We start from the raw sequence: 21,294 nt of genomic DNA, 5'->3' as shown, positions 1-21,294 counted from the left end.
TATATATATATATATATATATATAAGCATACTATATATTGTATACATTATATTTATATTGTATATATTGTATTTATGTTGTATATATATTATATATACACACACACACACACAGTAAAGGGCTGTTAGAGCAAGTTTTTGAGGCATTTTTTTGAAGCACTTTTTTGTCCATCTTTTAGTGCATAAGGGTTTGGTACATTTTCAATTGCTGCTTTGAAAATGCCCCATTTTGTCTGCAGAGCAAGGCAAAAAGTGTCTGAAACCATTAAACTTCCAGGTATTGCCTGGAACATCTATTTAAAAGGACACACACTGAATCCTGTTTAAAATTTAATAGCAATGAAGCATTTTATACTGTCTGAGGAAATCTAGGATGTTCCGAGTCATGTGGTTTGTCCATACTGTATGGCAGTACTACAGAATCTATTTCAAACTATTTTATGAATATGCTTTTCTAAAAGATGCTGTCATACCATTTCTACACGTTCTGTTGTACATTGCCTGAATACAAATACCTGATGCACACGCATCATAATGTCCTGAAGTGGCCTGCATTAGAAGAAAAAAAAAAAGCCTCATCCTTCTCCTCATTCCATATAAAACCATTACCTGCTCAGAATGGTCAAGTCAGCATTTCATAATTACAGCTCTAAATTAAGGCTTTTGTGTTGCTATTCCCCAGGAAAACTTGCGCCTACATTTTACAATGAGAGGGAAAAAAAAAAATACCAGAATACATCTTAGCAAGGTTTTATGAATGAATCCATTGTACCAACCACCAAGCATACACAAAGCCAAAACCCTTTCTACTTTACTTCCCCCCCCTCCCCCCCCTTCTGCAGAAACAGAATTTGACCTGAAATGATTTTCCCTCCCAAAACGGAATGCAGAGAGTGGGTTGTGCTGTAAATACGGGCTTTTCAGAAATTTTCAAGAAGTTATTAAGAACCAAACAAAAAGAAACCTAAGTCGTTAACTGAAACTTTACACAAGCCCCAATTCTGCAAACACTTACGCAACGGAGTAACTTCACACACATAAATAATCTGATTAAGTCCAGTGGGAGCACTCGTATTTTCAAAGCTACTCATACATATTAAGTGTGAGTGGAATCATGTCGCAGTAGATTTAACAAAACCTGAAATCTCTGATTTCAATGTGAGACGTCAAGATTTTTTCCATACGGCAGTACTTAAAACACTTGATCAAATTCTACTCATCCGCTCCAAGCAAAAAACAATGTATTTAAAAATTATTTAATATTAAAGATGAAGTTTTCACAATGATCCACAAATATTTTTCAAACAGTTAATTGGTTCTGGAGATATTAACTAGGTTACTAAATTAGGTGAACACTTCTCAAGTCTCGGGTATCTCTACAAACCATCAAGTTTAAGTGCTTAACAAGGAGAGCCTGCCTTTCAAAGTGCTTATTACTGCAATTCCCGTTGACTGCAATGGGATTTCTAAGTACTCAGCTCTTCTGAGTAAGGGAATACTTAATACCAGGACACGGGACTGCCAATTTAGACATCTATAATGAGGTCACCGAGACTTTACAGTTTTTGTCTGAATAAGTAATTCGAGCATTGTTCTAGCGATGGTAAACCATCACATACTTAAAACTAGGAATTACGACGCAGTAAAACAAAAAGCATGCTCCCTTTCAAAGAATTGCCAATGGAAGACTGGAGCTTTGATCTTCTTTTTAAACAACCACTCACAGTGGATACAGCGGAAGGAATAATCTTAACCCTCCGAAATATATTCAACAAACACTACAAGATGCCTGCGCTTTCTCAACCAGCATTAAATGGAGGATGACCTCACCTGAGAAGTCCTTTAATCCTTCCTGCGTTACTTTGTTGTCTGAGCACATAGCAAAAAGCTCTCCATCACACCCCTCCCTGCATCTGCGGATGGCACTCTCTACAACTCGGATGCAATAAGCTGCAGCTCATTTTTCCAATGCACAATCAATACTATTAAGTGGGAATGTGTTATTTTTTTTTCTTTGTATGAGTGCTTGTAACCATTATTGAATCATTTCTCATCGGCTATCTTGCATAATGTCGGTGTTTGTTCTTTCAAGTCTTCCCTTTGTTTTTGCTGCATCTCCACTTTCAGAACCTGCTTTCAGACTCATTTGGGAGGTGTTTAGTCACAGCAGGGCTGTAAAATCATGTCTTTGGGATGCTCACTCAGTGCTGCGTTAAAGAAACAAACAGCCATGCTAAATATATAAAAAGCAACACTTCCCAATACTTTTGGTTTTTCTTCCCCTTCATTTCAGGGTATCAGCAAGCCAACTCCCAAATGAAATTGATGCTGGAAAGCTGTCAGGAAGCTATTTACATCTTGCAGGTTGCAAAGTGCCGAGAATGTTTATGCTTTAATTTAAAAGAATTACCTGTAACCAACACTTCAGCCCTTTCAACCATTTCATTCTTCACATAGCACACCCCCAGCTGAAAGACCAATACTGGTTTGATAATCGCCAAACACGAACGGTCCATTTGTAGTATTGATCAGCAGCTCTCTGCTTGTGCAATAGTTCGAGTAAGTAACAATCCCTTGGCAGCGCCAATGCCGCGCTGACAGAACGAGAAACCGGCTGGCGTTCGTGCAGCAGCATCCTGTCACCAGTTACTATGTCCATCAAAAGCTGACAGGTTGGCAGATCACTGCCATAATATCATAATGACTTCAATTCATTCTCCGCAGCACCTAAAGGCTGCCATATCTGCTGCTATCTGAGCCTCTCTTCTTCAAGAGGAAGGCTCTGCATCTTTTACATTCTTGACAGCTCTGTGCATTTCCTGGAACCTTCCTACAAGGCATAACAAGAACACCAAGGAACACAAAGCTGTTACCACTTCCCTTATGATCTACACAAATAACTACTTGCTGAAGGAGAAAAGCAGTGGCAGCTGAGGATGTGTGGGCCTGATGAGAACACACGCGTGTCACTGCGTGAAGTCAGCAAACAAGAGTCGCAGGTGTTTCCTCACCGATATTCAGATGTTGCAACGGGGGCAATCATTCTGTCATTCAACAGCTGAAATGAGTTTTGGTATCAGAACCTCAAAAGATCCGTAATCACACTGCACTACTGCTTCTAAGAGGATAGCTGAGTAAGTCCCCCTCTATTTCCTCTTCCTTTGTCACCTCCCAACTCCCTGAGGTTCTCTGTGCTTGCCAAGAAAAGTATTTTAAATGTTTTACATGGCCATGAATAGTACTATTTGGGTCCTTTTTCTTTCAAACAGAATGAGTGGAACAAAACGAAACAACAACAACAACAACAACAAAAAAGCCCAACAAAACAGAAAAAAAACAAAAAAAACACTTTTTTCCTGAAAGAGAACAGAGACTCAGAATTGAGAAATTAAACACGGGTTTCTGCATGTAATATCAGTTTTCCACAGGAAACGTTTTCTTCTTGTAAAGCACAGCAGCTAAACCAACACTTCTGGTAAAGTGTAGGTAGAAAAACACACCCAACTGAGAGTGAAGATGGGGGGTGAGGAGAAAGTCTACCAGAAGACTTAAAAGCCCTCCTCAACTCAAACAAAATAATCTCAGGGCATCCAGGTGAGTACCATTTCCATGTCATATCCCTGCCCTCTTCTGCTTTCCAGTACCTACAGCAAGAAGGTCCCCACATCTCTACCTCTGCCTTCCACTGAGAGCTGCAGTGACAAAGCAAGGCAACAAATGGCACAGCGGTTCTTTTACACAGGATTTGGCTTATAAGGATGGGTACGAAATCATTACAGCATGAGGAACACAAACTACAGGCACAATTTAAGGACAACTTGAACCAAAATACAGTGATTTTGAGTCACCTCAAACATCTTCCAAGTTACTGGGTCAAAATAAACCAAACAAGTCTTTCATTTCTGTTTGCAGAGCTGTAATGGTTACATCCTATACACAGAGCTAAAAGCAATTTGGTCTCATATTCAAAATACAATAATCAAATAAATAAAAACTTCTCAGCAACGTAATAGCTTTCAAAAATGAAGCAATAAGAAACAATCCTAAGGAAAAGATAGATAAACTATTCAGCATGCACCACTCCAAGTGATTGTTATATAAATACAGAATAATTACCTTTTAATCCCCTGCTTTAAGAGAGACATCTCGTTAATCTGGAGAAGTAGGCAAACTCTTTGTTCTGCTGTAATACCTGTCCAAATTATTACATCAGTATGGTAATGAACTAGGTCATGCACACAGATGCTCTGCTACTCTACAGGATGCCTCACCCATCAGTGCCACCAGGCACAGAGTTAGCAACCACAGGAAGAGCAACAACCACGGGACAATCCCAAACTGACTGCACCCCAGCAATTGCACCACCTTGGCCTTATCATGTTTGAGTACACTTCCAAGTTGCTACATCTCAGCCAAATCCTTTCCTCCTCCCCCTTTCATAGTTGCATAGCACATCTATCGTGTTAACAAAAGTTCTCAGTAGTTCCTGTCTTCATAGAATCATAGACTCTTTTGAGTTGGAAGAGACTTTTAAAGGTCATCTAGTCCAAGGACTGAGGACTCCACATCTGGATGCAGTACTCCAGGTGAGGTCTCACCAGAGCAGAGTAGAAGGACAGGACCACCACCCTCAACCTGCTGACACCCAAGATATGATTGGCTTTCTTGGCTTTTTGAGGGCACATTGGTGGCTCATATTCAGCTTGCCATCCACCAGTACCCCCAAGTCCTTTCAGAAGGACTGTGCTCTATCCTTACACCCTCCAGCTTGTGCTGATATTGGGGGTTGCCACAACACAGGTACAAGACCTCATATTTGGCTTCACGAGGTTTCCCTGGGTCCACTGCTAGAGCCTGTCTAGGTCTCTTAGGATGGCACTTCATCCCTCAAGTGTGTCACATGCACCACAACTGAATATCATCCACAACGTTGATGACGGTGCACTTGATCTCAGTGTCTTCATAGGTATTGGTGTCAAACCCAGAAAATAAACAGTGGACGTGGATTAAGAAAAGCAAACAAACAAAAACCTCATCCTGTTGATTCAGCCATTTCATAGCAACCCTTTTCAGAAAGAAGGAATAGAACAGGGTGAGGGATCAACCCAAGCCCAGGACCTCTGTGGAGATCATCAGTCAGCAACCACAATAAGCTGTCATTTCTGTGTCCAGGTGCATCATGGTAGTAAAAACCAAACAAACAGTGCACATTTCTACTTTTGGCTGGGTAAGAGGTTGTATCTTTTATTCTCTGAAGATGTCCTTGGAGTCTGAACTTTTCTTTCAATTCCAGAAGTTTTCTTTTTCTTTCACATAATGCGTTCAGTTTGGGCACCTCAATACAGAAAGGACACTGAGGTGCTGGAGCAGGTCCAAAGAAGGGCAATAAGGTTTATGAATGGCTTGGAGAATATGCCCTACAAGGAGAGTCTGAAGGAACTGGAGCTGTTTAGTCTGGGGGAAAGGAGGCTGAGGGTACACCTTATTGCTCTCTTCAAATACCTGAAAGGTGATTGCAGTGAGAGTAGGGTTGGTCTCTTCTCATTGCTGACAGGTGACAGGATAAGGGGAAATGGCCTCAAGTTGCACCAGGGGAGGTTTAGTTTGGATATCAGGAAAAATTTCTTTACAGAAAGGGCAGTTAAGCACTGGAATAGGCTCCCAAGGGAGGTGATTGAGTCATCACCCCTGAGTATGTTTAAAAACCCTTTGGATGTCAGGGACATGATTTAGCAGAAGATTGTTAAATTTAGGGTAGTACAGTTAGGTTGTGGTTAGACTAGATGATTTTGAATGTCTTTTCCAACCCGAGCAATTCTATGATTCCATGACTGGGGAATATTCCCAGTTCATACATGTCTCTAGATACTGCAAAAGTGATCTACTGAATACAGCAGCCTTGCTTACGAGCTTAGTACGTCTACCCTCCCAGAGAGACCACATAGCTGTGTAAAACACCTCATCAAAGAAAAAGCAGTGCAGTTTGGGTAAAATGAGTACAGTTTGGGTAAAATGAGTATACCTGACACTGCAGCAAACACTCCCTTGAATATGTTAAATCACCATTTTGGATTAACCTAAACCCTTTGTAGTTGCTAATGTGCTTTCCTTCCTTCACCTGGAACTCTCTAAACCAAATGTGTCACACTAAAACAAACAGCTTCTCCTAAGGTAAAGTCAATACTGATATATCATTTTGTAACATTTGTGCAGTTTTCAAGAAGATTTAGTGCTTTTTTTTTTTTTTTTTTTTTTTTTTTTTTTTTTTGAGCAGCAAGTAATTCCCCCTGATTCCTTTGTCTTGGAATCTCCCAACTGCACACCAGAGAAGAATTATCTGCAGTGACACCTGCAGTGTCTCTCTCTAAAAGCATATGTAAGAATGCACTGTCAAAACATGCTTCCCCAAGTTGTTCCAGAGAGGAATTTTGGGCCAAAAGACATCCATATAGGGACTGCAGCAGGATAACTTGGGGACAGGAGCCAGCATGGCCCAGCAGAGAGGTGCTTCCCTGCTGCCACACAGGGCACATGGAGCAATGGGAGAGGTACACAGGCACATTATCATGCCTTTGCATTGGGCAGCTGCTGAAGTGTCTCTGAGGGTAATTGCCATGCTGTCACTTGGGCTGCCTGTAACTCTTTTAACTGAGAATAAATTACGTCTGGCTTGGGGAAGAGTACCAAGCATCCTGGAATAACACAGCTAGAGGTAAGCCATGAGAACTCAAGACGCTTTCTTGGTCTGAAAGCCATATACGAATGCTTAGTATATCCCAGTGTTCAGCAGAGCACTCAGGACACTGTGGACTTTTGACATTTTCAGGAAGACTCTGAATCCATAAACTAAGGGATGAGTTACACAGATGTGTAAACACAGCAGCTCTAAGCAGTAACCAGGCAAAATTGTTCTCCTGCTATGTAAGGTGAATTACCTGGGTTTCCATCCCTGTCGTGAACATTTCAAAGAGAGGCAGAGTTTCTCCTCTTAAATAAACAAGGCAACTATTTGAGCTCTGAAATTAGGCAACAGTGCATCGTTAATTACCTCTGAAATGAAATCCCTGACCATACAGACTGACCCACGCAGGCTGACCCACACGAGCCAATCTCTGCCGTGAGTTCAGTAGGTTTCTACGCAGCCACCAGAATGTGCTGGCGCAGCTCTGCTTGCCAGCCCAAGGACAGGCTTTGTACTCAAGGCAAGGATGTTTATTTTAAACAAGAAGTTACATCCACTTTAATACTAGCAGAGTGGCAACCTCATACAGAATCTTCAAAACCTATTTAAATTTTGAACCCACTCTGATACCAGTTTAAAAATACCAAATCAACAACATCCTTTAGCTAAATAGCTACATTTATTCCTGGTTAAGCTCTGCCAACACTGGAAATGAACCAGAGATTAATTTGGTTCAACGAATTTGGCTTTTAACCTAGACAATAAAATTTATTGTAATAAAAGCTGAAATCCTCACTGGCAATGTAAGGATGCCTTAGGGGCACTCTGGTTCTTGCCAGGACCACGTATCCACCTTTACAGCTTTAAAATAAGTCTTGCTACTTTTTCTTCCACGTGTATAGGCATACACTATGCTCGTGTTATACACAATGAACTCTGATGTGCAAGGGTTAATAATACAGTGCTTACAAGTATATAACCCCAGAAGCATGGAGGACTATGAACAACCTATTTCTGAAAAAATATAAAGAGGGAGAGGATTAAAAACAAAACAAAACAACAAAAAACCAAAAACAAAAAACCAAGAATGGGAAAAGGAAATGTTTTTTTCTTTACCAAGGTAAGAAATGCAGAAATACTGAGAATACTGAATAACTGCAGGACTCTTAAGTCACTGTTAAACTGCATTCTTGCCTGTGGCATTAACTGTATCACACACTGCTATTCTAGCAAGCAAGTTTATTTTTTTAGCAATACTTAGCTAGGCATCTTTTGCCATATTTGAGAAACTGAAGAAAACAGAACTTCTGTATTGACCTAAGGATGCCATAACAATATTGCCTTAATTTTCCCATTGCTTAGCAAGCCACTTACCCCTCTTCTCTAAACAGTGGACCTGTAGTTGGAACAAAAGCACTCAGAACACAGACGTTTGTGTCCTGTATATGCAGAGGAGAAACTTAGCCAGATCTGCTCCCCTGAAATCCTCTCCTCAGTGGGCAGTGACAGCAAGCCATCATGGAGAACATGGTCTACCAGGATGAATGGGAGGCAGGGGACAAAAACACACCACAAAGCGCTGTCACAAAGATGAAGTGCTATACATGATGCTTCGCTACCGAGGAGGCATTTTTACCTACAGGCTATAGGCACTGTGCTTGCCTGGTTTTAAATAGGTTGCCAATATCAAGAACAGAAGTGAAAACAACAATTTCACATTTTTCAAGCCGGGGCCTGGTAATACCAGCACTTAGCTCTGTCTCCAAGAAATGCTGCACTCAGGATGGCTGAGTAATAACACTAGTCGTTGGGGCCAGATTGGTAACCAGTGCTGACGTGGGGAATTTTTACTCATGAGAAAGCACCTGTGAAGTCAGTGAGACTCCTCAGATGAGTGGTAAATGCTCATCGATGTCAGGAGAAGTTATTCCGTGATGGCTTTATGTTGTAACAGCATTTGCTGCTACAGCACGCACACACACACATGAGTGAAGGAGACTAAAAGCCACGGTGTGATCACGATCCTACACAACCATTCGGGTTATAGCAAAATGCAGTCAGAAGATGAGATCAATGAGCCAACTACATGACCCAGAGCTGGCACAGGCTATGGGAGGACAGCACTTGACTCAGGGAGTACAGTGCAGTGCTTGATGTATAATGTAGGGACATGGGAGATACTCCATCAGCATCTCCCTCCATTACCTGATCTTCCTTCCATCCTGCTACACTTTCTATGCTACAGTGCATATTTAGCACACTGAATACCAAGCTTTGCTCTCATATACACTGATTAAGTTTAAATTAATGTGCCTGAAGTCAGGGGAGAAACCCCCCAAAAAAATCAAAGTACCAGTCCCTGGGGTCAAAGTGACACAAGCTCCTAACACGATGGAATTTGTATCATTTTCTAACCATTGCATTGAAAAAAATTACAAAGCCATTGACATGTTCATGGGATACAGCACCACTTTACTCCCAGCTGCAATGCTCAGCAGACACATAAATGTGAGCTTTGTATCTGTGCACATACACTATGCCATAGAGCTCTTACTAATAAGCTGCATCACCAAAACCAGAATGATGTCAGGGCTGTTTGGAAAAGCAGACCATCTTCGCACTGGGGGAAAACTGCACAGACAACACCTTAAACGTGAAAACATCCATGCCATATGTCATGCAAAACTTACTCCTTCCCTGGCTGCTCCCATCTACTGTGACTATTCATAGAACCATAGAATCATTAAGGTTGGAAAAGACCACTAAGATCATCTAGTTCAATTGTCAACCCATTCCCGCCATGCTCACTGACCACGTCCCTCAGTACAACATACACAAATTTCCTGAATACCTTCAGGGACGGTGACTCCACCACCTCCCTGAGCAGCCTGTGCCACTGCTTCACCGCTCCTGCTGGAATTTTTCCTGTTATCCAACCTGAACTTCCCCTGGCTACTCTCCCTCCATACAAAATATAAAGAGGGCCAGTATGCAGATTAGCCACCCCCAATTTTCCAAATAGCCATCAGGTTAACTCACGGGACAATCCTGGTGTGCTCATTACCCGCATATCTGGGTACCCACAGAGCAGGAGCCCCATGGCACTGTTCTCCTGGAGGACTGGGTGGAGCCCACGGTCATGCACAGACACCAGCTGCATTTGCAGGAGAGCAGAAACGCAGAGTGTTTCCAGAGCAAAAGCACACAGGCAGCAGCATTCTCTACCACAAAGAATGCTGGCAAATTACTCTGTGTATGGTGGACAGACATTCAAGTGCCAGCTGAGGATCAAAGGCTGAAGTCGGCTTCCCCCTTCTCTAGTGAAATGCACAGTAAATTCAATTCTAATAACTTAGTATTGTGAAGAGGGCTATGATAATTAACTGACATTTATGAGCATTTAACTTGACAGCAGATATGCTTTGAGGAATTTTAATGACCCATTAATGGATCCATACAACCACATGTACACACAAGATACAATCGAGTCCAGGGACTGATTCCTGCTATGTGTTTGTACACATCCCAGGAAAAACAGAAATAGATCATCATTGCTGCTGGGTGCCACCGTATGACAATGGTTATAATTACGCTGCCCTGATAAATCATTGTCTTTTGTAAGCTTAAACCACTGAGTTTGTGTCAGATGAAAACAAACGCCTGGCACGTTCCCACACACCTTTACCCGATCGTCATGCTGTGGTTTGATTTATAGGATGGCTTAGCAGGAGATAGCACAACTAGAGAAGCTTGGAAGAAGGAACTGCTGCGTGTCTTCGTTTTAACCCCTCTAACGTGCTTGGTACATTAGGTTATTACTCTTCTCCACAAGAGCAGAAAAGTTGTACCCAGCGCATTCTTTGTAAAAGTAATCAGCGTTGAGGTCATAGCGGTAAAGGCCATATCTAGAAAATGCACTTTCATCAGATTCATGAGCATACGCAGAAAGGACAGGCTATGAACAGACTTCCCCAGTTTGTACTACTGTTTTTTTAACGGCTGGTTTTGCTGACACACGGTCTTTCCTAAACCTAGCTACTTCTAACAAACTCTGGCCGTTCTCAGGAATTTCTTTGTTTCCTTTCTCAAGGCAGTTTGCTGCTGAGCTGAGCAGCGATGAGGCCCCAGTGCCATCAGCATTCTGCCAGCCGCTGCCAGCACCCGGTGTTCCCGGCACAGACCCATTCTCCTCCTGGCCCTCTTGTAACACTCACATCGCTCCCATCTTCATCCCTAACACAAACCTGCTCCTCTTCATACTCCTCCTCCAACAACCCCACAGGCTCCACATGCCCACATCCACCCACTCAGCCCAACGCTCCCCACGCTCGGGCTGCCAGTGTTGACACCAGCTTGGAGGCAAGCAGCAGTCAGGAGCTGGGGACCACAGAGCAAGGCAGGTCTGGGGACAGAGCGGTGGGAGAAGGGTCTGGTTCCCACTATACTTTTCCTCCCAAGTTCCGTGTCCTTTAAAATAACCACACAAAAGAAAAATCCAGCCACTCTTGCACATGCAGACACATGCTTGGCCAGCTTCCTCCTCCTCTGCTTACGATCTCCTCTCCCCCACCCCCAGCACTACTCACACTGTAACTTTTCCCAGGACCCCTGGTGACACAGAGGACCGCCCCAAGTGAGGCAGTGCGCAGACACTAGACAGCTCTTGCACAGCTCTGAGCACTCCCCTGCCTGATGACACAAAGAATAAAGACACTCACCTACAAAAACCAAGTATTCCTAGGGATGGGGATACTGGTTCTTCATCCTTCGTGTCTTCCTGAGCACCCACAGATCGTCCCGAAAGATCCCTTTCCCCCTCATATTTCTGTACAGCCTGGTTGCATCCCCCTTTCCCTCAGAGCTGTGTTCAGCTCCACAGCCTGATCTTCTGTGTTTTGCTCTCCTCAAGCATTTACAGCAGCTGCTGCCCACCCCAGCTCCTCAGTGCCTCTGCGAGCGCAGAGCTGATGCCAGCTGCAGAATAGCCCAGAGATGTGCACAAGTCACCCAACTAAGCCTGCACAGCTCGACTATCCCATGTGCAAGGCGTGACCTCACGGTGGAGTTACACAAAAAAGTAATTTGGGGCATCTGTTCCTCAGCTGAGTTCTCAGAGCAGCTGTTCTGCTCCACAAGAAAGCTCTGAGTTATGCCAGATAAAACCCACCAGACTCACAGCACAGGAGTAAAGCAGGGCTGACTGTATTGCTCCTCTACAGAATTACTTTTCATATTTTTTTCCACATTCATATACTCCTATACCTCTCTATATACAATATTTTTAACAGAAAATTAGAACTGAATAACTTTGCTTTGAAAATTACAATGACATACTGGGATTTCAGCTCCTCAAACACCACTCTGTTCTCCAAAGAGCAAAGCACACTCAACAACGCATAGTAAGATGGCTTTTTAACAACAACAATCTGTCTCATATCTAACATCTCCTCTGCTGTCAGACTTGCAATTCTGATCATCTTGTCCCTCTTTCTCAAATGCTGAAGGGAGTATATTCTCCATGGGGACACCAAAAGGCACGGACTCTCCTGAGCAATAGTCCCTTCCATGTAAGAACTACCAACTTGGATGGCAATGCTCCCAACCCCATTGAGTTAGGACTCAAACCAAACTTTAGACAAACTTCTTACCATTATGCTGGAGTGCTCATCCTTCATCATGCCCACTCTGCTTTCTCTCCAGTTTTCTGGGGGCATGAAACTCACGCGTGGACCTACAGGAACCATGTTAAGAGAATAACTGTCTGCCTTCCTCCCCAGATGGAAACCTTGACCTTGGGACACCAGTCTCAGAAGCTGCAAGAGGCCAAGACAAGCTTTTGCAAGGGGAGAAAAGTAGCTAGGCTTTAGGATGGTTAAGAAATCCCTAACATCTCAAGGACACCATTTCTTCCCTTTTCCTCAGTCTGCCAGACCTGTCCCAGTGGATTCCTCTATATGTAGTACCTTCCATTCCTCTTTCAAATCACTTCTGCATTTCTCACACTTCTTGCTCAACCATGAGACCCAAGCTAGCAAGAATTACAAGTCTCCCCACTAGCCTTCTCCAGCACCCCAGATCTAGCTATAAAGTTATGGGAGTCTTCTACATCTGTCTTTGACTACATTTCTCTTGGCAAGTATTGGAAACCCACCAAACATTGCAGGTTATCTCAAGGAGCACAGCAGGACATGGCAGCAAAGGGAGTATGAAAGCCACAGCACCTCCTGAGCTAGAAGGCAGTGATAACATTAAGATCTAAAGGACTCCAACACAGCCCTCAGCCTTGATGAAGGCTCTGAGGGGATGCTCTGGTTTGCAGATCTATGCCTAGCTCACAGATGGGTTTGTGACCTGCAAAATACAGATGGAAATTAGAAGATTTTGTTACGCAGAGGTACAACTGAAGACAGTTAGTTTGGAGGTTAGAATAGGACAGGCAAGTCACCAATCTACAGCACGCCACAGCTCCTGTGCCATCAGCAGCCTCTGTGCAACCCCAGCTGACTGAAGCAGGCAGGGCCCATCAGGTCCCAGTCCCACCCAAGACACTGCTTGATTTTGTGGAAGAAATACATGGCAACCTATAATCCCTAATCAACCTAGAAAATAAATGACTGATAAACCAATCTGCTTGTAACCTCATTAACAGATTCTGGCTTCAGTATCAACAGGGTAATTTGCTGACTATTTTTAATCCCAACTGCTAAACCATTAATCCCACAATTTCCACACAGGGTTTTTTCCCCCTCTAAATTTACCCCAGGTTACCACCAATTTTGCAACTCGTGAAAAAGCAGATAAATAAGTAACATCAGCAAATATACACCTCCTGGCACTGGGGAACTGAGAGACTCCGATTACCTGCTTTATCCCCTTAAAGTCATTACTTTCTAATTGGAAGGAGTCATTCAGCAGCAAAGCCGTGTGCCTGCCGTGTCATCTGACACCTGTATGTACAGCTCACAGCACCAACTCCCAATGCACTTGCCACAGTAAGAACTGAATTATTTCCTCCCATCATTGATAGTCATTTCTCTCTCTAATAAAATCAGCTCAAATTTAACAGGATGGGGGTTAACAACATAAATTGTATTATCTTCTCAAACTGGCATTAAAAGATTCTCTAACTATCATTATTAATGTCAACATAAATTATGCATTGAAGATCTCAGCATTCATTACAGAGGTAAAATCCAGCTGGGGGGAAAGTACGAAAAAAACAAACAGAGTAAGTCCAATTAAAGTATGTATTCATAAATCCCTTGCAGCGTTGCTCAGCATTGATGAAACACTTCTCTAAAAATGGTCTTACAATAAGTATTCACAGAGTTAGAAACAGTATCAAGAAAGTATTGCAGTAATCAACTCAAGGTAGTGCTTAGTGCTCCTTTCAACTTCCGTAAATTACAGAGTTAACCATTTCTAACTGCTGTAAGTCAGCATTCAAATACTACACTGAAACTGGAAGCTTAGCAGTCTTGGGGTACTTCTACAGACACTTCATACAAACAAGTGAATAATCTTGGGGAAACATTTTTGTGTTCTGAGGTTAAAATAGATGACGTTAGGAGATAGGTGGCAAGCAGCTGATATCTCACTTCAAGGAGACTCCCATCTCCTGAAGACTCCAAGATAGCCCTACCTATGGCTGCACAGAGAAAGCAGGCTTGAGAACAGAGCCGCTAGGGGCTCCAAACCCAAAGGGAAGATCTCATTCCCATAATGGCAAGGTTTAAGCCAACCCTTCGGCTGCTTGATTCATGGCTTTATCATACTTGTGGCTGCCAATCCCAGAGAGGATGCCTCAAAGCCAAGTTGAAGCCAGACGGCATCTATTAAAACAGGCAACTCAGCAATCTCTGTGCAATGGAGGAGGAGGGGGAGTGGAAATAAGAAAAAAAAATATATCTTTCCAAGCACATCCTCAGCTATTGAAGGACAGCTCCAGTTTCGGACAGCAAAGGCAGTAACACCTCACCCACAGTTCTTTACAGCACGTCCCGTTACAGGCTATTGTTTGCAACCCTTCCCGCAAATCATTTCAACATTCAGAGCTCAACTGTTTCTTAAGGAAATTATTTCAGGAGGAAAAGAAATTGCTTACTCATGAACCTGGTATTATTATAACAATGAGCTGAAACAGCGCAAGACAGTTACATTGCACAACTTGAAATGCATCACTTATTGTCCCAGATCTCAGAAAAAGAACAGTCTGAACACTGAAACAAGTCAGAGCATAAATGTGACTCGGTGTCAGCTCACACAATATGGGTTAAACGCTACCACATGGGCAATGAACACACACTGCCCTTTCAAAAACAAAGAACATGGATAATTTCTTTCCCAAATCTATTGTTACCAAACAAACGTGGTTATTTTAAAACCAGACTACGATTGTGACTAAAGCACGTGTGAGCACCTCTGTTTCCACCCGTCTCCCTCTATTTCCTGAAAACGAATGCCACTTCACCGCTCACAATCTCCTTAAAAAAGCCAAGAAAAAATTACTATGAAGGCAGCTTTATCACTGCAACAAGGCAACACGAGCATTTCCGTGCCGTATAAAAATAGCAGCAAAGCACTCGCTGCTCTTCCTTTCTCTTACCTGCCTGAAAAGAAAAGCATGTGTGTGTTTGGAATACATTAAAACTCCCTGATCTGATTTTCAGCAAACACTCCAAACCCTCCATAATGTACTGTAACATACGTTTTCTTTAGACTCCAGAGCAAAAGAAGAAAAAGAAAAAGAACCAAAGCAACCAACCACATATGAAATAGCACAAATGATGCCGGTTTAAAATCATCTGCCTATTTTTTTTTTTTTTTTAACATCATAATATAAACTGAACATGTCAGGATGCTAAAAATAGCCACAAATTGTAATTACACGTGCTTTGTAGTTTCTATTTTACTTTGGAAAGAAGATTAGAAGCCAGATCATTTTAAGAACTGTCCTTAAAGATTTGGGGAGCCACAAAATTCACCCTGCTTTGCAATTTGGAGTAGGCTGCTGGAACACATTTCCTCTGCGACACGGCAGCAAAGAGAGACCAGCTCCCAACAGAGAGATGGAAATGGAGAAGGGCAGACAAAGAAAAAAGTAATTTCTTAGAGATTCTGAGAGTGCCCTGATTACTGATGTAATACCATAAGCTTTAATTAGGAGCTAAGTGCTGTGTGCTAAATTCATCCTCACACACAGCCTTGCAAAGGCAGAGGAGCTCTACGGAAGGTTCCTATGGCAGTTGGGCAACAGCCTGCCCTATGGCTTCCACCACTGCCTACAGCAGAGTGGGGATTTGTAGAAAGAGTGCTCAGCTACACAGTATCCTGCTGATACAAACAGAACTCTTTTGGATACGCAATGGTTTCAATGAATGGTTAGCAAAAGGGGCAGTTCTTGGAACGTGAGCAATTGAAAATCCCCAGCAGAAGCTGTGTGTCTCCATCAGGCTTATGGCAGCTCAGAGCACCATCTTTATCATCAGCACCACACAAACAGCCACGTTCCCTACTCAAAACGTTAGTGCACAAGCCAGGAGCAGCAAACAAGCAGCACCCAAATGCTACCACTGTAAAATACCTACTAAACTCATGGGGCAATACACAGTTGGGCAGCAGGCTGAGAACCACAAGCTAATTCAATCTCAGGACATACGCTTAATTCCCTGAGTCTGTTTGCATAAGAAGTGTTGCTGTAATCCAGTTTCTGGAATGCAAGGAGAAACTGCGAACATGAAACGTCTAACTACACTGATGAGGCTCTATAGATAACCAAGACGTAAACAACATCAAAAAATGAATAATCAACGTTGAGTAACCATTGCATCAAAAATAACAAAGCTCAACAGCTTCAAATAGCAAAGCAGGTTCAGCAGATCAAGAGACAGAACATTCGCTGACTAACAGTTGGGTAATGAAAGTAAACACTGGCAATGAAGTCATCATCCTAATGAAAGCTAAGGCAATGTAACTACCTGGACCATACGCCAGCAGCGTGCTTCAATGCAGGCTCGCTACCATAATATTTACTAGAATCACTTCTGCTGGAAGAGGAAAGGAAGTTGCACTTGCTTTCACGTATGAGTTGCAAACAAGAGAGGTGCTCCTCATTATGTCGTCCCAACTCTCAAACACTGTGCTGGCAGCGTCCACAGTTACACAGGGGAACCAAACAGCAGAATTCTGCCTTCAGTGACTGAGTCACAACGGCTTTACCCTTACTCTGAGACGTATAAATATTTGCAGCATGTAAGATGTCTGCTTTCAAATAGCACTGTTGCTCCAAAGTTCAAATATTTCTATTACAGATATCTCACAAAATAATGTTGGGGTTTTTTTTTGTTTGTTTTGTTTGGTTTGGTTTTTTTTTTGCAATGCAGTGATTAGTAGTCTGGGCGACATTTACGGCTACAGAAAAGAATAATAATAATTAAAAAAGAACTCTGAAGGATTTCAGGCTCTGTCACTGAAATGCAGAAACTGTAATTCCACCCTGAGAGCCCTCACGCAGCTCCCAGCAGTCACAGGGAGGGGCGAGCATGCTCACTGGGGACAGCAACCAGCAACCAGCCCAGTCGTGGGAAGGCTGTGCATGCCCCTACCCAACGGTGAGGAAAAACAGCTGTCCCTTCCCTCAGCTTTCTGTGCAGATACCCAATGCCCATTCTGGCTGGAAAGGCATCTATCTACAAAGCCATCCGCATGTCTCACACCTTTAAGCAGGCTCATCTTCCCTGTGAAATTAGCAAGCTCAGACAAGTTACTTCCTGCAAAACGCAATCACTTTGAGTTTCAGCTTTCTATTTTGATGACTTTAAGAAATAACACGGTCCAACCCAGCTTTCCAGTTTGAGTACTCTTTGCAGACTGTCGCTGATCTCACAAAGGCTCACCCTTTTGCTTATTCTGCATACGGCGGGTGTGTATTCCCAAAGAAGCGCTTGGCAGAGCATGAATTTCAGTACTTACAGAACCGAGGGTTTCCAAAGCTGTTAACGATTTCAATGGGTTTGGGCCACGCTAAAAATAGATCCCACCCCTCCCACCCCCTTCATTCGATGGGATCTCAATGTAACTCACCAGGCGGTATCGCAGATAACCACTGCTAACTGTAGAAGTCAGCAGCACACAAAGACCTTACAAAATAATCCAACTGCCCACAGGGCAACGTGCACAGCACTTTTTGACTACCTCGCCCACCTGGCTATTCTCTCGCAGGCTGTCCCCTGTGGTATCGCTATGCAAGCACCCACATTAAGCTACATTTTGAAGCAGAGCAGCCCAACAGGCAGAGGTTCAAGAAGATGGCATAACCCTCTCACCTCTGCAATGAGGCCTTTAGCACCGATAACTGACATTATTAAACCCTGGTGACAGCATGATACTGTGACCAACTGTGAAAACACGGGATGCACCTCATTTTTAAAGCAGAGCCATTTGTCACTGCCGCAGGAAAACTTTAATCCACAGAAGTTAAATGTCACCACTGTTGCTCCATCCCAGTCAGCGACACTGCTCCTGAGGTCACCAGCAAATAACAATAGGCAGCTTTCATGTTAGTGATGCAAACTGTTTTCCTTTCTGTGACGTAGAGCAACAGCCGCCCATACTTATGGAAGGACTGCGAGCAGCCCTTGGTGCAGAGTGGTTTCAGAGAATCACAGAATGGTTGAGTCGGAAGGGCACTTGGAAGGTCACCTAGTCCGACTCCCCTACAATGAAGAGGGACACCTACAGCTACATCAGGTTGCTCAGAGCCCTGTCCAGCCTGACCTTGAGTATCTCCAGGGATGGGGCATCCATCAGCTCACTAAAGCACTGGAAAAATGCTAAAGTTTTGGTCATGTCCAGCAATTGAGAAGGTCAGGTAGGAGCCCAGTTAGCAGACACCACTCCTCTCTTCGGATGTGTTATGAATAATCGTCTGTTACATCACTCCTTCCTTTAAAACAACATTATTCTCACTGATGTTTAACAGTGCCTTCCCCCCGCCACCATCTGTATTATCCCTACATATTCAACTAAGAGCACGGGAGAGTAATGCCGTCTTATCTACAGTGGTTTTATGACTTACCACCAATGGGGCATTTCTTCAACACCCACTGATGTTTCCCAGTGATGCCAAACACAAATCATCAATGCAGTCTGAGAGCGTTCCACACCAGGTGGTGGTGAAGGCGAGCACAGAGGCGGTCGAGCAGCCCACCCACTGCTGCTGCATGGGGCTCAGCCCCTTCCTCAGCACAGCCACCACTCCTGCCCCACAATGCTCCCTGTCCCTCTCCACACTCCCCCCCCACCCCCACACCCCACATGCAGTGCTATGCTCCCAGCCCACATGCAGTGACAGCCTTCAGCACAGGGCAACAGAGGCACAGCAAACAAAATAAAACTCCCTTCTACCAACCATCCCACACTTACATGGGGAGGGGGGCCCAAATCCGACAGCAGAGCTTGAAAAGCACGCTCCTCAAAAGCAACCCACGTTTTGCCATTCAGCTTCGGCACAAATTTATGCTTTTTTTTTTTTTTTAGTGGTGGGGGAAGCAACCAAATACCGGTTGCCACGTCGAGTTAATGACAAACCCCCTCGCTGTTAACTCGTTCAGCGCAGGCAGCGTGACATCGTGACATACAGCCGGCACAGCAGCGAGGGGGACCCTCGATGGACTGCTGTCCGCACGTCTCTCTCTTCCAGTCCTCCACCATCCGACACCGGCTCGCACCTCACCGCGGCTCTCCCCCCCCCCCCGAGGAGCAGCGGAGCCGGGCGGGGCCGGGGGCGGGCGCCATGCGCTGGGGCCGCCCCAGTGGGGCGGGGTCGGATGCGGGCGGGGCCGAGCGGAGCTTCTCCCCCCCCAACCCTTATACCCAGACCTCGATCTCCCCCCGCCTCGGCCGGGCCGCCCCCGAGCCCCTCCCCGTAGAGGAAACTTCGCCGCTCGCCCCCAGAGTTCGCTGCCCGCCGGGAGCCGGGCCCGGGGCGAGTGGGGGCGGGACGAGGAGGAGGAGAAGGAGGAGGAGCAGAGAGTCCCCAAAAAGGGACTGTGACCTTACGCCCATCCCGGCGCTCCCCCAATTCCGGATTTTTGGCACAGGTCGAGGCGGAGCGGAGCTCGGCCGCTTCTCGTTGCGGGGCTCCCCGGCCCTAATTTCGTTATGGAATCGTGCGGGAGGCGAGCGCGTTTCCTTAAGAAAGGAGTGACCTATTTTTGGCTGGAGATAAACGATCGTGTTAACAGATGTTAATCTTGTAATCTGTTTTTCCTGTAAGCACTTCGCATCGCCGCGTTTCAGACGTTAAACAATAACAATAATAATAATAATAATAAGTAAACCTTTCCCAAGCGACGTCATGATTATTAATAAAAACAAAAAATAAAAATGAAAAATCTCGCGCTGGTTTCAAAGCCATTAAATCTTTCCCACTCTATAAATGCCGATTTGTTCTGCCCCAGCTCCCACGGGCTTTTATTTGCATTACAAATTCCACAGGTTACACCGGTCGCCTTTTCAGGACGCGTAAACCCCACAGCGCGGCGGTCCGGGGGGAGGGGGACGCGCATCTGGATCGAATCAGGCGGACGCGGGGCAGAGCCCGCACCGCGCATCCCTGCTGCCCCCAGCGCCCGGGGCCGCTCCCGCACCACTCGGCGTTGTGGTTCATCGCGGAGCTCTCTGCTTTGCCCACCCGATCGACGCCGGCTGTCATTCCGCACAGCGCTCCGCACACGTAGTGCCCGCGCCGTGCACCCCCCCCCCCCCCCACCCTCCCCAACCGCCCCTCCCCGCTCGCTGAGCACAAAGTTTCCCCCGTGCAAACTTTCCTCCAACTCGCCCGAGCCCTTCTCTGCCGTCGCCACGCTAATTAGATAGCGGGGGGAGGGCAAATTTAGAGCACAAAATGTCTGGAGCCGCATTATTTCTTTTTTTTCCTTTCCTTCCCCCCAGCCGCCCCCCCTTTTTTTAAACATATCCATGCACGCACCGAACCGCTCCCCCACCCGTATCGGCGTCGTCCTCGGTGCCCCCCCCGCTGCGAGAAATTGGTCCCTCTGCCCTCCCCCTCCCTCCGAGCAGGGACACCCGGCTCCCCGCAGCGCGGGGACCGAACCCGCGGACCCCCTCCCGCAGCCCGAACGCTGCACTTTAAACTCGGGCGATCCGCTCTTTGTCTCTTCCCGCACCCACGTCGCACCCACCCTCCGCACAAAGCCTCCCGCAGAACCCCCCCCATCCCCATCGGAGCAAAGTTACCGTTCGGGGGGAGGCCGCTCTGCTGACCGCTAAGTTTGTCCCGGCGGCTCCCCCGCACCGCAGCCCCGCTCCTCACGGCGCCGAGCTGCACATGAGCCGCCGAGCGGCTCCACGGGGGCGGCCCCGCCGCGCCCCGCGCCCGCGCACCGCCCCCGCGCCGCGCCCGCGCCGCGCCCCGCCCGCGCCGCCGCCTCGCGTCCCCCCGCGGCCGCAGTGGTGCGGGCGGAGCGCGGCGCGGTGCAGCGCGGAGCACCGGCGGCTGTCGGCAACGGGGGGCGGCCGTGGGGATGGGGGGGGATCGGCCCCGGTTCCCACGTCCCCGCGCCCGGCGAGGTGCGAGCCGGGCTGGTCCAG

At 45.6% G+C, this 21,294-nt stretch overlaps 1 protein-coding gene across 3 annotated transcripts in view; it reads right to left on the bottom strand.

The window, feature by feature from the left end:
• The window catches only part of ZNF516 (zinc finger protein 516), a 102,100-nt gene extending 81,030 nt beyond the window's left edge, over positions 1-21,070 (bottom strand). For 2 of the 3 annotated variants that reach the window (XM_052703819.1, XM_052703818.1), the window contains exon 1: positions 20,941-21,070. The gene's annotated coding sequence lies outside the window, so the exon portion shown is untranslated. Of the gene's footprint in view, positions 1-19,104; positions 19,417-20,940 lie in introns of those variants that run through there. The other variant, XM_052703821.1, reaches the window with a different exon arrangement.
• Positions 21,071-21,294: the final 224 nt, after the last annotated feature.

Source organism: Tympanuchus pallidicinctus, unplaced genomic scaffold, assembly GCF_026119805.1.
Source record: "Tympanuchus pallidicinctus isolate F22 unplaced genomic scaffold, pur_lepc_1.0 scaffold5, whole genome shotgun sequence".
NCBI classification, from domain to species: domain Eukaryota; kingdom Metazoa; phylum Chordata; class Aves; order Galliformes; family Phasianidae; genus Tympanuchus; species Tympanuchus pallidicinctus.
This window is presented reverse-complemented; position numbering and strand designations above follow the sequence as displayed.